The following is a 14,900-nucleotide window of genomic DNA, read 5'->3' as shown; positions in this document are numbered from 1 at the left end:
AGAAAGAAAAGTCCCAGAAGTCCTGCAGGCTTCCTTGCTAAATGCAGCTGAACATAGAGCGCACCTTCTTTACTGCAAAGCAAATACATTAAAAATGTTGAGGAGAGACTAATTGAAAAATACATATTACGGGGACAGCACTGGGACCTGCTTTATTTTTTCAATTAGTCTTGAAAACAAAAAAGATTTCTCTCCTGAAAGCTGTTAAAAATATGGAACGCTTCACGAATTTGCGTGTCATCCTTGCGCAGGGGCCATGCTAATCTTCTCTGTATCGTTCCAATTTTAGTATATGTGCTGCCGAAGCGAGCACACTTTATTGATGAACTGACAATGTTTATAAACTCTCTAAATCTACAGTCTCTAGACATAGGGTGGCCTGGCAGAGATGCTCAGATGGCCAGTACGCATTCAAATCTGAGCCAATGGTCAAAAATGGATGAAGAGTAGCAATCCATTATTCTTCACTGCATTTGTGGTCCAAGACTAAACACACCGTAAGTATGTAGATTATACCAGGTTTGCAAAGGCTCCTGGGTCGGGCTACAGACAAGGAGCATTGTGACGTCACGCTGCCTGTGGAACAGTGATATTAAAGGTGAAACAGCTGCACAGTAGGTTAGGTGAAGGGCTCTGAGAGTGGAAAGGCAGCATGCTTGGGTCCCTGGACAAGGTGAGCTTATGATAATGTGTCTGAATGTTCACCTGTGTTGTAATATTAAACCCCTTATTGTTGTAAACGCCTACTTACTAAGGAGTTCTCAAGCTCAGCCCCACACAGACCTGGAACTGATTATGTTAATGCAAACTATTTAAGAAACTGAGCCTGATCTAAAAGATTTCCTTGGATCTAGGACCATTTCGCCTAGCTTTTAGGTGCTTCCTTCTCCTAAAGTCCTTTGTAAAACTTGGGAAAACCTCACAGAACAGACTTCCAGGAGGTCAGATGGGTTTCCTTGTGCCTTCACACACACATACACACACTTTCTAGCCCACTTAAGGACAAAAGGATGCGTAAGTCTACATAGGGCCAGTGGCGCAATGGATAACGCGTCTGACTACGGATCAGAAGATTGTAGGTTCGACTCCTATCTGGCTCGGAAGGGTTGTAGGTCCCTGTTTGATTATATTCCTGTGGAATTTTTATTTACCTCAGACTTGTTGTAGGTTCAATATTCTCCAGCAGGATTCATCCAGCAGTTGTTCCACGGTAGAGCGCAAGTAATAGGACCACAGCTAGTTAAACGTTTCCCATTTGCTGCTGGACTCTATGTGATGGCCGTCACGTGGTGTGCTGCTTTTGTATTTCAACATGGGTCCCTGATACTCTTAATTGCGAAAAAGCTTGTTGACAAAAGTGTGTGTGCGCGAGGGTCTGTGGACGTAGGCAGGTGTGTGCACTTGAATGCTTACCCATTTACATGTGTGAGAGGAACAAACCAACTCCCTGTGGGCTGCAGGCTTACAACTGGTAGCCCCAGTAGCCAGGCAGAACCACAGGTAAGGAGAGAGAGAAAGTTGGTCCATTATTAGAGAAGGACCATAAGCATCTTGCACTGCTACCTTCTTCCCCTCTCAGCCACGATCGGCCACGATCGGCCAAGGCCTCTCTATTAGGGTAGAGGGTGAACATTTCTTGGACCTCAGAAACTGAGGGATGTAGACCCAATATGTCCTCCAAGCGCCTAGAGACCTGGTGCCCAATCTGGCATGGTGTTTTTCAGCTTACCCGACCAATCCGGTTGCAAGGTGGACTTTAACAATACTGCTAAAAAGGCACTCCCAGACATCCCTGAGGCCTTCATTTGCATAGGCCCTGCCCTTCTCTTTGTCCTGATTCCCACAAATCAACACAACACTGCAGCAGTATAGATTTGGGGGTGGTGAAGAATAATGACAGTGAGGCTAAAAAAGAGAAAGAAAAGTCCCAGAAGTCCTGCAGGCTTCCTTGCTAAATGCAGCTGAACATAGAGCGCACCTTCTTTACTGCAAAGCAAATACATTAAAAATGTTGAGGAGAGACTAATTGAAAAATACATATTACGGGGACAGCACTGGGACCTGCTTTATTTTTTCAATTAGTCTTGAAAACAAAAAAGATTTCTCTCCTGAAAGCTGTTAAAAATATGGAACGCTTCACGAATTTGCGTGTCATCCTTGCGCAGGGGCCATGCTAATCTTCTCTGTATCGTTCCAATTTTAGTATATGTGCTGCCGAAGCGAGCACACTTTATTGATGAACTGACAATGTTTATAAACTCTCTAAATCTACAGTCTCTAGACATAGGGTGGCCTGGCAGAGATGCTCAGATGCCCAGTACGCATTCAAATCTGAGCCAATGGTCAAAAATGTATGAAGAGTAGCAATCCATTATTCTTCACTGCATTTGTGGTCCAAGACTAAACACACCGTAAGTATGTAGATTATACCAGGTTTGCAAAGGCTCCTGGGTCGGGCTACAGACAAGGAGCATTGTGACGTCACGCTGCCTGTGGAACAGTGATATTAAAGGTGAAACAGCTGCACAGTAGGTTAGGTGAAGGGCTCTGAGAGTGGAAAGGCAGCATGCTTGGGTCCCTGGACAAGGTGAGCTTATGATAATGTGTCTGAATGTTCACCTGTGTTGTAATATTAAACCCCTTATTGTTGTAAACGCCTACTTACTAAGGAGTTCTCAAGCTCAGCCCCACACAGACCTGGAACTGATTATGTTAATGCAAACTATTTAAGAAACTGAGCCTGATCTAAAAGATTTCCTTGGATCTAGGACCATTTCGCCTAGCTTTTAGGTGCTTCCTTCTCCTAAAGTCCTTTGTAAAACTTGGGAAAACCTCACAGAACAGACTTCCAGGAGGTCAGATGGGTTCCCTTGTGCCTTCACACACACATACACACACTTTCTAGCCCACTTAAGGACAAAAGGATGCGTAAGTCTACATAGGGCCAGTGGCGCAATGGATAACGCGTCTGACTACGGATCAGAAGATTGTAGGTTCGACTCCTAACTGGCTCGGAAGGGTTGTAGGTCCCTGTTTGATTATATTCCTGTGGAATTTTTATTTACCTCAGACTTGTTGTAGGTTCAATATTCTCCAGCAGGACTCATCCAGCAGTTGTTCCACGGTAGAGCGCAAGTAATAGGACCACAGCTAGTTAAACGTTTCCCATTTGCTGCTGGACTCTATGTGATGGCCGTCACGTGGTGTGCTGCTTTTGTATTTCAACATGGGTCCCTGATACTCTTAATTGCGAAAAAGCTTGTTGACAAAAGTGTGTGTGCGCGAGGGTCTGTGGACGTAGGCAGGTGTGTGCACTTGAATGCTTACCCATTTACATGTGTGAGAGGAACAAACCAACTCCCTGTGGGCTGCAGGCTTACAACTGGTAGCCCCAGTAGCCAGGCAGAACCACAGGTAAGGAGAGAGAGAAAGTTGGTCCATTATTAGAGAAGGACCATAAGCATCTTGCACTGCTACCTTCTTCCCCTCTCAGCCACGATCGGCCAAGACCTCTCTATTAGGGTAGAGGGTGAACATTTCTTGGACCTCAGAAACTGAGGGATGTAGACCCAATATGTCCTCCAAGCGCCTAGACACCTGGTGCCCAATCTGGCATGGTGTTTTTCAGCTTACCCGACCAATCCGGTTGCAAGGTGGACTTTAACAATACTGCTAAAAAGGCACTCCCAGACATCCCTGAGGCCTTCATTTGCATAGGCCCTGCCCTTCTCTTTGTCCTGCTTCCCACAAATCAACACAACACTGCAGCAGTATAGATTTGGGGGTGGTGAAGAATAATGACAGTGAGGCTAAAAAAGAGAAAGAAAAGTCCCAGAAGTCCTGCAGGCTTCCTTGCTAAATGCAGCTGAACATAGAGCGCACCTTCTTTACTGCAAAGCAAATACATTAAAAATGTTGAGGAGAGACTAATTGAAAAATACATATTACGGGGACAGCACTGGGACCTGCTTTATTTTTTCAATTAGTCTTGAAAACAAAAAAGATTTCTCTCCTGAAAGCTGTTAAAAATATGGAACGCTTCACGAATTTGCGTGTCATCCTTGCGCAGGGGCCATGCTAATCTTCTCTGTATCGTTCCAATTTTAGTATATGTGCTGCCGAAGCGAGCACACTTTATTGATGAACTGACAATGTTTATAAACTCTCTAAATCTACAGTCTCTAGACATAGGGTGGCCTGGCAGAGATGCTCAGATGCCCAGTACGCATTCAAATCTGAGCCAATGGTCAAAAATGGATGAAGAGTAGCAATCCATTATTCTTCACTGCATTTGTGGTCCAAGACTAAACACACCGTAAGTATGTAGATTATACCAGGTTTGCAAAGGCTCCTGGGTCGGGCTACAGACAAGGAGCATTGTGACGTCACGCTGCCTGTGGAACAGTGATATTAAAGGTGAAACAGCTGCACAGTAGGTTAGGTGAAGGGCTCTGAGAGTGGAAAGGCAGCATGCTTGGGTCCCTGGACAAGGTGAGCTTATGATAATGTGTCTGAATGTTCACCTGTGTTGTAATATTAAACCCCTTATTGTTGTAAACGCCTACTTACTAAGGAGTTCTCAAGCTCAGCCCCACACAGACCTGGAACTGATTATGTTAATGCAAACTATTTAAGAAACTGAGCCTGATCTAAAAGATTTCCTTGGATCTAGGACCATTTCGCCTAGCTTTTAGGTGCTTCCTTCTCCTAAAGTCCTTTGTAAAACTTGGGAAAACCTCACAGAACAGACTTCCAGGAGGTCAGATGGGTTCCCTTGTGCCTTCACACACACATACACACACTTTCTAGCCCACTTAAGGACAAAAGGATGCGTAAGTCTACATAGGGCCAGTGGCGCAATGGATAACGCGTCTGACTACGGATCAGAAGATTGTAGGTTCGACTCCTATCTGGCTCGGAAGGGTTGTAGGTCCCTGTTTGATTATATTCCTGTGGAATTTTTATTTACCTCAGACTTGTTGTAGGTTCAATATTCTCCAGCAGGACTCATCCAGCAGTTGTTCCACGGTAGAGCGCAAGTAATAGGACCACAGCTAGTTAAACGTTTCCCATTTGCTGCTGGACTCTATGTGATGGCCGTCACGTGGTGTGCTGCTTTTGTATTTCAACATGGGTCCCTGATACTCTTAATTGCGAAAAAGCTTGTTGACAAAAGTGTGTGTGCGCGAGGGTCTGTGGACGTAGGCAGGTGTGTGCACTTGAATGCTTACCCATTTACATGTGTGAGAGGAACAAACCAACTCCCTGTGGGCTGCAGGCTTACAACTGGTAGCCCCAGTAGCCAGGCAGAACCACAGGTAAGGAGAGAGAGAAAGTTGGTCCATTATTAGAGAAGGACCATAAGCATCTTGCACTGCTACCTTCTTCCCCTCTCAGCCACGATCGGCCAAGACCTCTCTATTAGGGTAGAGGGTGAACATTTCTTGGACCTCAGAAACTGAGGGATGTAGACCCAATATGTCCTCCAAGCGCCTAGACACCTGGTGCCCAATCTGGCATGGTGTTTTTCAGCTTACCCGACCAATCCGGTTGCAAGGTGGACTTTAACAATACTGCTAAAAAGGCACTCCCAGACATCCCTGAGGCCTTCATTTGCATAGGCCCTGCCCTTCTCTTTGTCCTGCTTCCCACAAATCAACACAACACTGCAGCAGTATAGATTTGGGGGTGGTGAAGAATAATGACAGTGAGGCTAAAAAAGAGAAAGAAAAGTCCCAGAAGTCCTGCAGGCTTCCTTGCTAAATGCAGCTGAACATAGAGCGCACCTTCTTTACTGCAAAGCAAATACATTAAAAATGTTGAGGAGAGACTAATTGAAAAATACATATTACGGGGACAGCACTGGGACCTGCTTTATTTTTTCAATTAGTCTTGAAAACAAAAAAGATTTCTCTCCTGAAAGCTGTTAAAAATATGGAACGCTTCACGAATTTGCGTGTCATCCTTGCGCAGGGGCCATGCTAATCTTCTCTGTATCGTTCCAATTTTAGTATATGTGCTGCCGAAGCGAGCACACTTTATTGATGAACTGACAATGTTTATAAACTCTCTAAATCTACAGTCTCTAGACATAGGGTGGCCTGGCAGAGATGCTCAGATGGCCAGTACGCATTCAAATCTGAGCCAATGGTCAAAAATGGATGAAGAGTAGCAATCCATTATTCTTCACTGCATTTGTGGTCCAAGACTAAACACACCGTAAGTATGTAGATTATACCAGGTTTGCAAAGGCTCCTGGGTCGGGCTACAGACAAGGAGCATTGTGACGTCACGCTGCCTGTGGAACAGTGATATTAAAGGTGAAACAGCTGCACAGTAGGTTAGGTGAAGGGCTCTGAGAGTGGAAAGGCAGCATGCTTGGGTCCCTGGACAAGGTGAGCTTATGATAATGTGTCTGAATGTTCACCTGTGTTGTAATATTAAACCCCTTATTGTTGTAAACGCCTACTTACTAAGGAGTTCTCAAGCTCAGCCCCACACAGACCTGGAACTGATTATGTTAATGCAAACTATTTAAGAAACTGAGCCTGATCTAAAAGATTTCCTTGGATCTAGGACCATTTCGCCTAGCTTTTAGGTGCTTCCTTCTCCTAAAGTCCTTTGTAAAACTTGGGAAAACCTCACAGAACAGACTTCCAGGAGGTCAGATGGGTTTCCTTGTGCCTTCACACACACATACACACACTTTCTAGCCCACTTAAGGACAAAAGGATGCGTAAGTCTACATAGGGCCAGTGGCGCAATGGATAACGCGTCTGACTACGGATCAGAAGATTGTAGGTTCGACTCCTATCTGGCTCGGAAGGGTTGTAGGTCCCTGTTTGATTATATTCCTGTGGAATTTTTATTTACCTCAGACTTGTTGTAGGTTCAATATTCTCCAGCAGGATTCATCCAGCAGTTGTTCCACGGTAGAGCGCAAGTAATAGGACCACAGCTAGTTAAACGTTTCCCATTTGCTGCTGGACTCTATGTGATGGCCGTCACGTGGTGTGCTGCTTTTGTATTTCAACATGGGTCCCTGATACTCTTAATTGCGAAAAAGCTTGTTGACAAAAGTGTGTGTGCGCGAGGGTCTGTGGACGTAGGCAGGTGTGTGCACTTGAATGCTTACCCATTTACATGTGTGAGAGGAACAAACCAACTCCCTGTGGGCTGCAGGCTTACAACTGGTAGCCCCAGTAGCCAGGCAGAACCACAGGTAAGGAGAGAGAGAAAGTTGGTCCATTATTAGAGAAGGACCATAAGCATCTTGCACTGCTACCTTCTTCCCCTCTCAGCCACGATCGGCCACGATCGGCCAAGGCCTCTCTATTAGGGTAGAGGGTGAACATTTCTTGGACCTCAGAAACTGAGGGATGTAGACCCAATATGTCCTCCAAGCGCCTAGAGACCTGGTGCCCAATCTGGCATGGTGTTTTTCAGCTTACCCGACCAATCCGGTTGCAAGGTGGACTTTAACAATACTGCTAAAAAGGCACTCCCAGACATCCCTGAGGCCTTCATTTGCATAGGCCCTGCCCTTCTCTTTGTCCTGATTCCCACAAATCAACACAACACTGCAGCAGTATAGATTTGGGGGTGGTGAAGAATAATGACAGTGAGGCTAAAAAAGAGAAAGAAAAGTCCCAGAAGTCCTGCAGGCTTCCTTGCTAAATGCAGCTGAACATAGAGCGCACCTTCTTTACTGCAAAGCAAATACATTAAAAATGTTGAGGAGAGACTAATTGAAAAATACATATTACGGGGACAGCACTGGGACCTGCTTTATTTTTTCAATTAGTCTTGAAAACAAAAAAGATTTCTCTCCTGAAAGCTGTTAAAAATATGGAACGCTTCACGAATTTGCGTGTCATCCTTGCGCAGGGGCCATGCTAATCTTCTCTGTATCGTTCCAATTTTAGTATATGTGCTGCCGAAGCGAGCACACTTTATTGATGAACTGACAATGTTTATAAACTCTCTAAATCTACAGTCTCTAGACATAGGGTGGCCTGGCAGAGATGCTCAGATGCCCAGTACGCATTCAAATCTGAGCCAATGGTCAAAAATGTATGAAGAGTAGCAATCCATTATTCTTCACTGCATTTGTGGTCCAAGACTAAACACACCGTAAGTATGTAGATTATACCAGGTTTGCAAAGGCTCCTGGGTCGGGCTACAGACAAGGAGCATTGTGACGTCACGCTGCCTGTGGAACAGTGATATTAAAGGTGAAACAGCTGCACAGTAGGTTAGGTGAAGGGCTCTGAGAGTGGAAAGGCAGCATGCTTGGGTCCCTGGACAAGGTGAGCTTATGATAATGTGTCTGAATGTTCACCTGTGTTGTAATATTAAACCCCTTATTGTTGTAAACGCCTACTTACTAAGGAGTTCTCAAGCTCAGCCCCACACAGACCTGGAACTGATTATGTTAATGCAAACTATTTAAGAAACTGAGCCTGATCTAAAAGATTTCCTTGGATCTAGGACCATTTCGCCTAGCTTTTAGGTGCTTCCTTCTCCTAAAGTCCTTTGTAAAACTTGGGAAAACCTCACAGAACAGACTTCCAGGAGGTCAGATGGGTTCCCTTGTGCCTTCACACACACATACACACACTTTCTAGCCCACTTAAGGACAAAAGGATGCGTAAGTCTACATAGGGCCAGTGGCGCAATGGATAACGCGTCTGACTACGGATCAGAAGATTGTAGGTTCGACTCCTATCTGGCTCGGAAGGGTTGTAGGTCCCTGTTTGATTATATTCCTGTGGAATTTTTATTTACCTCAGACTTGTTGTAGGTTCAATATTCTCCAGCAGGACTCATCCAGCAGTTGTTCCACGGTAGAGCGCAAGTAATAGGACCACAGCTAGTTAAACGTTTCCCATTTGCTGCTGGACTCTATGTGATGGCCGTCACGTGGTGTGCTGCTTTTGTATTTCAACATGGGTCCCTGATACTCTTAATTGCGAAAAAGCTTGTTGACAAAAGTGTGTGTGCGCGAGGGTCTGTGGACGTAGGCAGGTGTGTGCACTTGAATGCTTACCCATTTACATGTGTGAGAGGAACAAACCAACTCCCTGTGGGCTGCAGGCTTACAACTGGTAGCCCCAGTAGCCAGGCAGAACCACAGGTAAGGAGAGAGAGAAAGTTGGTCCATTATTAGAGAAGGACCATAAGCATCTTGCACTGCTACCTTCTTCCCCTCTCAGCCACGATCGGCCAAGACCTCTCTATTAGGGTAGAGGGTGAACATTTCTTGGACCTCAGAAACTGAGGGATGTAGACCCAATATGTCCTCCAAGCGCCTAGAGACCTGGTGCCCAATCTGGCATGGTGTTTTTCAGCTTACCCGACCAATCCGGTTGCAAGGTGGACTTTAACAATACTGCTAAAAAGGCACTCCCAGACATCCCTGAGGCCTTCATTTGCATAGGCCCTGCCCTTCTCTTTGTCCTGATTCCCACAAATCAACACAACACTGCAGCAGTATAGATTTGGGGGTGGTGAAGAATAATGACAGTGAGGCTAAAAAAGAGAAAGAAAAGTCCCAGAAGTCCTGCAGGCTTCCTTGCTAAATGCAGCTGAACATAGAGCGCACCTTCTTTACTGCAAAGCAAATACATTAAAAATGTTGAGGAGAGACTAATTGAAAAATACATATTACGGGGACAGCACTGGGACCTGCTTTATTTTTTCAATTAGTCTTGAAAACAAAAAAGATTTCTCTCCTGAAAGCTGTTAAAAATATGGAACGCTTCACGAATTTGCGTGTCATCCTTGCGCAGGGGCCATGCTAATCTTCTCTGTATCGTTCCAATTTTAGTATATGTGCTGCCGAAGCGAGCACACTTTATTGATGAACTGACAATGTTTATAAACTCTCTAAATCTACAGTCTCTAGACATAGGGTGGCCTGGCAGAGATGCTCAGATGGCCAGTACGCATTCAAATCTGAGCCAATGGTCAAAAATGGATGAAGAGTAGCAATCCATTATTCTTCACTGCATTTGTGGTCCAAGACTAAACACACCGTAAGTATGTAGATTATACCAGGTTTGCAAAGGCTCCTGGGTCGGGCTACAGACAAGGAGCATTGTGACGTCACGCTGCCTGTGGAACAGTGATATTAAAGGTGAAACAGCTGCACAGTAGGTTAGGTGAAGGGCTCTGAGAGTGGAAAGGCAGCATGCTTGGGTCCCTGGACAAGGTGAGCTTATGATAATGTGTCTGAATGTTCACCTGTGTTGTAATATTAAACCCCTTATTGTTGTAAACGCCTACTTACTAAGGAGTTCTCAAGCTCAGCCCCACACAGACCTGGAACTGATTATGTTAATGCAAACTATTTAAGAAACTGAGCCTGATCTAAAAGATTTCCTTGGATCTAGGACCATTTCGCCTAGCTTTTAGGTGCTTCCTTCTCCTAAAGTCCTTTGTAAAACTTGGGAAAACCTCACAGAACAGACTTCCAGGAGGTCAGATGGGTTTCCTTGTGCCTTCACACACACATACACACACTTTCTAGCCCACTTAAGGACAAAAGGATGCGTAAGTCTACATAGGGCCAGTGGCGCAATGGATAACGCGTCTGACTACGGATCAGAAGATTGTAGGTTCGACTCCTATCTGGCTCGGAAGGGTTGTAGGTCCCTGTTTGATTATATTCCTGTGGAATTTTTATTTACCTCAGACTTGTTGTAGGTTCAATATTCTCCAGCAGGATTCATCCAGCAGTTGTTCCACGGTAGAGCGCAAGTAATAGGACCACAGCTAGTTAAACGTTTCCCATTTGCTGCTGGACTCTATGTGATGGCCGTCACGTGGTGTGCTGCTTTTGTATTTCAACATGGGTCCCTGATACTCTTAATTGCGAAAAAGCTTGTTGACAAAAGTGTGTGTGCGCGAGGGTCTGTGGACGTAGGCAGGTGTGTGCACTTGAATGCTTACCCATTTACATGTGTGAGAGGAACAAACCAACTCCCTGTGGGCTGCAGGCTTACAACTGGTAGCCCCAGTAGCCAGGCAGAACCACAGGTAAGGAGAGAGAGAAAGTTGGTCCATTATTAGAGAAGGACCATAAGCATCTTGCACTGCTACCTTCTTCCCCTCTCAGCCACGATCGGCCACGATCGGCCAAGGCCTCTCTATTAGGGTAGAGGGTGAACATTTCTTGGACCTCAGAAACTGAGGGATGTAGACCCAATATGTCCTCCAAGCGCCTAGAGACCTGGTGCCCAATCTGGCATGGTGTTTTTCAGCTTACCCGACCAATCCGGTTGCAAGGTGGACTTTAACAATACTGCTAAAAAGGCACTCCCAGACATCCCTGAGGCCTTCATTTGCATAGGCCCTGCCCTTCTCTTTGTCCTGATTCCCACAAATCAACACAACACTGCAGCAGTATAGATTTGGGGGTGGTGAAGAATAATGACAGTGAGGCTAAAAAAGAGAAAGAAAAGTCCCAGAAGTCCTGCAGGCTTCCTTGCTAAATGCAGCTGAACATAGAGCGCACCTTCTTTACTGCAAAGCAAATACATTAAAAATGTTGAGGAGAGACTAATTGAAAAATACATATTACGGGGACAGCACTGGGACCTGCTTTATTTTTTCAATTAGTCTTGAAAACAAAAAAGATTTCTCTCCTGAAAGCTGTTAAAAATATGGAACGCTTCACGAATTTGCGTGTCATCCTTGCGCAGGGGCCATGCTAATCTTCTCTGTATCGTTCCAATTTTAGTATATGTGCTGCCGAAGCGAGCACACTTTATTGATGAACTGACAATGTTTATAAACTCTCTAAATCTACAGTCTCTAGACATAGGGTGGCCTGGCAGAGATGCTCAGATGCCCAGTACGCATTCAAATCTGAGCCAATGGTCAAAAATGTATGAAGAGTAGCAATCCATTATTCTTCACTGCATTTGTGGTCCAAGACTAAACACACCGTAAGTATGTAGATTATACCAGGTTTGCAAAGGCTCCTGGGTCGGGCTACAGACAAGGAGCATTGTGACGTCACGCTGCCTGTGGAACAGTGATATTAAAGGTGAAACAGCTGCACAGTAGGTTAGGTGAAGGGCTCTGAGAGTGGAAAGGCAGCATGCTTGGGTCCCTGGACAAGGTGAGCTTATGATAATGTGTCTGAATGTTCACCTGTGTTGTAATATTAAACCCCTTATTGTTGTAAACGCCTACTTACTAAGGAGTTCTCAAGCTCAGCCCCACACAGACCTGGAACTGATTATGTTAATGCAAACTATTTAAGAAACTGAGCCTGATCTAAAAGATTTCCTTGGATCTAGGACCATTTCGCCTAGCTTTTAGGTGCTTCCTTCTCCTAAAGTCCTTTGTAAAACTTGGGAAAACCTCACAGAACAGACTTCCAGGAGGTCAGATGGGTTCCCTTGTGCCTTCACACACACATACACACACTTTCTAGCCCACTTAAGGACAAAAGGATGCGTAAGTCTACATAGGGCCAGTGGCGCAATGGATAACGCGTCTGACTACGGATCAGAAGATTGTAGGTTCGACTCCTAACTGGCTCGGAAGGGTTGTAGGTCCCTGTTTGATTATATTCCTGTGGAATTTTTATTTACCTCAGACTTGTTGTAGGTTCAATATTCTCCAGCAGGACTCATCCAGCAGTTGTTCCACGGTAGAGCGCAAGTAATAGGACCACAGCTAGTTAAACGTTTCCCATTTGCTGCTGGACTCTATGTGATGGCCGTCACGTGGTGTGCTGCTTTTGTATTTCAACATGGGTCCCTGATACTCTTAATTGCGAAAAAGCTTGTTGACAAAAGTGTGTGTGCGCGAGGGTCTGTGGACGTAGGCAGGTGTGTGCACTTGAATGCTTACCCATTTACATGTGTGAGAGGAACAAACCAACTCCCTGTGGGCTGCAGGCTTACAACTGGTAGCCCCAGTAGCCAGGCAGAACCACAGGTAAGGAGAGAGAGAAAGTTGGTCCATTATTAGAGAAGGACCATAAGCATCTTGCACTGCTACCTTCTTCCCCTCTCAGCCACGATCGGCCAAGACCTCTCTATTAGGGTAGAGGGTGAACATTTCTTGGACCTCAGAAACTGAGGGATGTAGACCCAATATGTCCTCCAAGCGCCTAGACACCTGGTGCCCAATCTGGCATGGTGTTTTTCAGCTTACCCGACCAATCCGGTTGCAAGGTGGACTTTAACAATACTGCTAAAAAGGCACTCCCAGACATCCCTGAGGCCTTCATTTGCATAGGCCCTGCCCTTCTCTTTGTCCTGCTTCCCACAAATCAACACAACACTGCAGCAGTATAGATTTGGGGGTGGTGAAGAATAATGACAGTGAGGCTAAAAAAGAGAAAGAAAAGTCCCAGAAGTCCTGCAGGCTTCCTTGCTAAATGCAGCTGAACATAGAGCGCACCTTCTTTACTGCAAAGCAAATACATTAAAAATGTTGAGGAGAGACTAATTGAAAAATACATATTACGGGGACAGCACTGGGACCTGCTTTATTTTTTCAATTAGTCTTGAAAACAAAAAAGATTTCTCTCCTGAAAGCTGTTAAAAATATGGAACGCTTCACGAATTTGCGTGTCATCCTTGCGCAGGGGCCATGCTAATCTTCTCTGTATCGTTCCAATTTTAGTATATGTGCTGCCGAAGCGAGCACACTTTATTGATGAACTGACAATGTTTATAAACTCTCTAAATCTACAGTCTCTAGACATAGGGTGGCCTGGCAGAGATGCTCAGATGCCCAGTACGCATTCAAATCTGAGCCAATGGTCAAAAATGGATGAAGAGTAGCAATCCATTATTCTTCACTGCATTTGTGGTCCAAGACTAAACACACCGTAAGTATGTAGATTATACCAGGTTTGCAAAGGCTCCTGGGTCGGGCTACAGACAAGGAGCATTGTGACGTCACGCTGCCTGTGGAACAGTGATATTAAAGGTGAAACAGCTGCACAGTAGGTTAGGTGAAGGGCTCTGAGAGTGGAAAGGCAGCATGCTTGGGTCCCTGGACAAGGTGAGCTTATGATAATGTGTCTGAATGTTCACCTGTGTTGTAATATTAAACCCCTTATTGTTGTAAACGCCTACTTACTAAGGAGTTCTCAAGCTCAGCCCCACACAGACCTGGAACTGATTATGTTAATGCAAACTATTTAAGAAACTGAGCCTGATCTAAAAGATTTCCTTGGATCTAGGACCATTTCGCCTAGCTTTTAGGTGCTTCCTTCTCCTAAAGTCCTTTGTAAAACTTGGGAAAACCTCACAGAACAGACTTCCAGGAGGTCAGATGGGTTCCCTTGTGCCTTCACACACACATACACACACTTTCTAGCCCACTTAAGGACAAAAGGATGCGTAAGTCTACATAGGGCCAGTGGCGCAATGGATAACGCGTCTGACTACGGATCAGAAGATTGTAGGTTCGACTCCTATCTGGCTCGGAAGGGTTGTAGGTCCCTGTTTGATTATATTCCTGTGGAATTTTTATTTACCTCAGACTTGTTGTAGGTTCAATATTCTCCAGCAGGACTCATCCAGCAGTTGTTCCACGGTAGAGCGCAAGTAATAGGACCACAGCTAGTTAAACGTTTCCCATTTGCTGCTGGACTCTATGTGATGGCCGTCACGTGGTGTGCTGCTTTTGTATTTCAACATGGGTCCCTGATACTCTTAATTGCGAAAAAGCTTGTTGACAAAAGTGTGTGTGCGCGAGGGTCTGTGGACGTAGGCAGGTGTGTGCACTTGAATGCTTACCCATTTACATGTGTGAGAGGAACAAACCAACTCCCTGTGGGCTGCAGGCTTACAACTGGTAGCCCCAGTAGCCAGGCAGAACCACAGGTAAGGAGAGAGAGAAAGTTGGTCCATTATTAGAGAAGGACC

The 14,900-nt window shown here is 45.2% G+C and overlaps 14 non-coding genes across 14 annotated transcripts; 6 read left to right on the top strand and 8 right to left on the bottom strand.

Moving 5' to 3' along the window:
* Positions 1-206: 206 nt before the first annotated feature.
* LOC147704316 (U6 spliceosomal RNA) lies at positions 207-313 on the bottom strand. The gene has a single exon (XR_015298892.1). It is a non-coding gene; the product is annotated as a U6 spliceosomal RNA (small nuclear RNA).
* A 714-nt stretch (positions 314-1,027) lies between these two features.
* On the top strand, positions 1,028-1,100 carry TRNAR-ACG (transfer RNA arginine (anticodon ACG)). Its single transcript has one exon. It is a non-coding gene; the product is annotated as a tRNA-Arg (tRNA).
* A 1,020-nt stretch (positions 1,101-2,120) lies between these two features.
* Positions 2,121-2,227, bottom strand: LOC147704314 (U6 spliceosomal RNA). The gene has a single exon (XR_015298891.1). It is a non-coding gene; the product is annotated as a U6 spliceosomal RNA (small nuclear RNA).
* Positions 2,228-4,024: 1,797 nt separating this feature from the next.
* Positions 4,025-4,131, bottom strand: LOC147704313 (U6 spliceosomal RNA). The gene has a single exon (XR_015298890.1). It is a non-coding gene; the product is annotated as a U6 spliceosomal RNA (small nuclear RNA).
* A 714-nt stretch (positions 4,132-4,845) lies between these two features.
* TRNAR-ACG (transfer RNA arginine (anticodon ACG)) lies at positions 4,846-4,918 on the top strand. The gene has a single exon. It is a non-coding gene; the product is annotated as a tRNA-Arg (tRNA).
* A 1,010-nt stretch (positions 4,919-5,928) lies between these two features.
* On the bottom strand, positions 5,929-6,035 carry LOC147704311 (U6 spliceosomal RNA). Its single transcript, XR_015298889.1, has one exon. It is a non-coding gene; the product is annotated as a U6 spliceosomal RNA (small nuclear RNA).
* Positions 6,036-6,749: 714 nt separating this feature from the next.
* On the top strand, positions 6,750-6,822 carry TRNAR-ACG (transfer RNA arginine (anticodon ACG)). The gene has a single exon. It is a non-coding gene; the product is annotated as a tRNA-Arg (tRNA).
* A 1,020-nt stretch (positions 6,823-7,842) lies between these two features.
* LOC147704309 (U6 spliceosomal RNA) lies at positions 7,843-7,949 on the bottom strand. The gene has a single exon (XR_015298888.1). It is a non-coding gene; the product is annotated as a U6 spliceosomal RNA (small nuclear RNA).
* A 714-nt stretch (positions 7,950-8,663) lies between these two features.
* Positions 8,664-8,736, top strand: TRNAR-ACG (transfer RNA arginine (anticodon ACG)). Its single transcript has one exon. It is a non-coding gene; the product is annotated as a tRNA-Arg (tRNA).
* A 1,010-nt stretch (positions 8,737-9,746) lies between these two features.
* LOC147704307 (U6 spliceosomal RNA) lies at positions 9,747-9,853 on the bottom strand. The gene has a single exon (XR_015298887.1). It is a non-coding gene; the product is annotated as a U6 spliceosomal RNA (small nuclear RNA).
* Positions 9,854-10,567: 714 nt separating this feature from the next.
* TRNAR-ACG (transfer RNA arginine (anticodon ACG)) lies at positions 10,568-10,640 on the top strand. Its single transcript has one exon. It is a non-coding gene; the product is annotated as a tRNA-Arg (tRNA).
* Positions 10,641-11,660: 1,020 nt separating this feature from the next.
* On the bottom strand, positions 11,661-11,767 carry LOC147704305 (U6 spliceosomal RNA). The gene has a single exon (XR_015298886.1). It is a non-coding gene; the product is annotated as a U6 spliceosomal RNA (small nuclear RNA).
* Positions 11,768-13,564: 1,797 nt separating this feature from the next.
* Positions 13,565-13,671, bottom strand: LOC147704304 (U6 spliceosomal RNA). Its single transcript, XR_015298885.1, has one exon. It is a non-coding gene; the product is annotated as a U6 spliceosomal RNA (small nuclear RNA).
* A 714-nt stretch (positions 13,672-14,385) lies between these two features.
* Positions 14,386-14,458, top strand: TRNAR-ACG (transfer RNA arginine (anticodon ACG)). The gene has a single exon. It is a non-coding gene; the product is annotated as a tRNA-Arg (tRNA).
* Positions 14,459-14,900: the final 442 nt, after the last annotated feature.

The sequence above is a fragment of the Lissotriton vulgaris genome, chromosome 7 (assembly GCF_964263255.1).
Source record: "Lissotriton vulgaris chromosome 7, aLisVul1.2, whole genome shotgun sequence".
Lineage (NCBI taxonomy): Eukaryota > Metazoa > Chordata > Amphibia > Caudata > Salamandridae > Lissotriton > Lissotriton vulgaris.
Note: the sequence above shows the minus strand (reverse complement) of the source record. Positions and strands in the feature narration are given on the sequence as shown.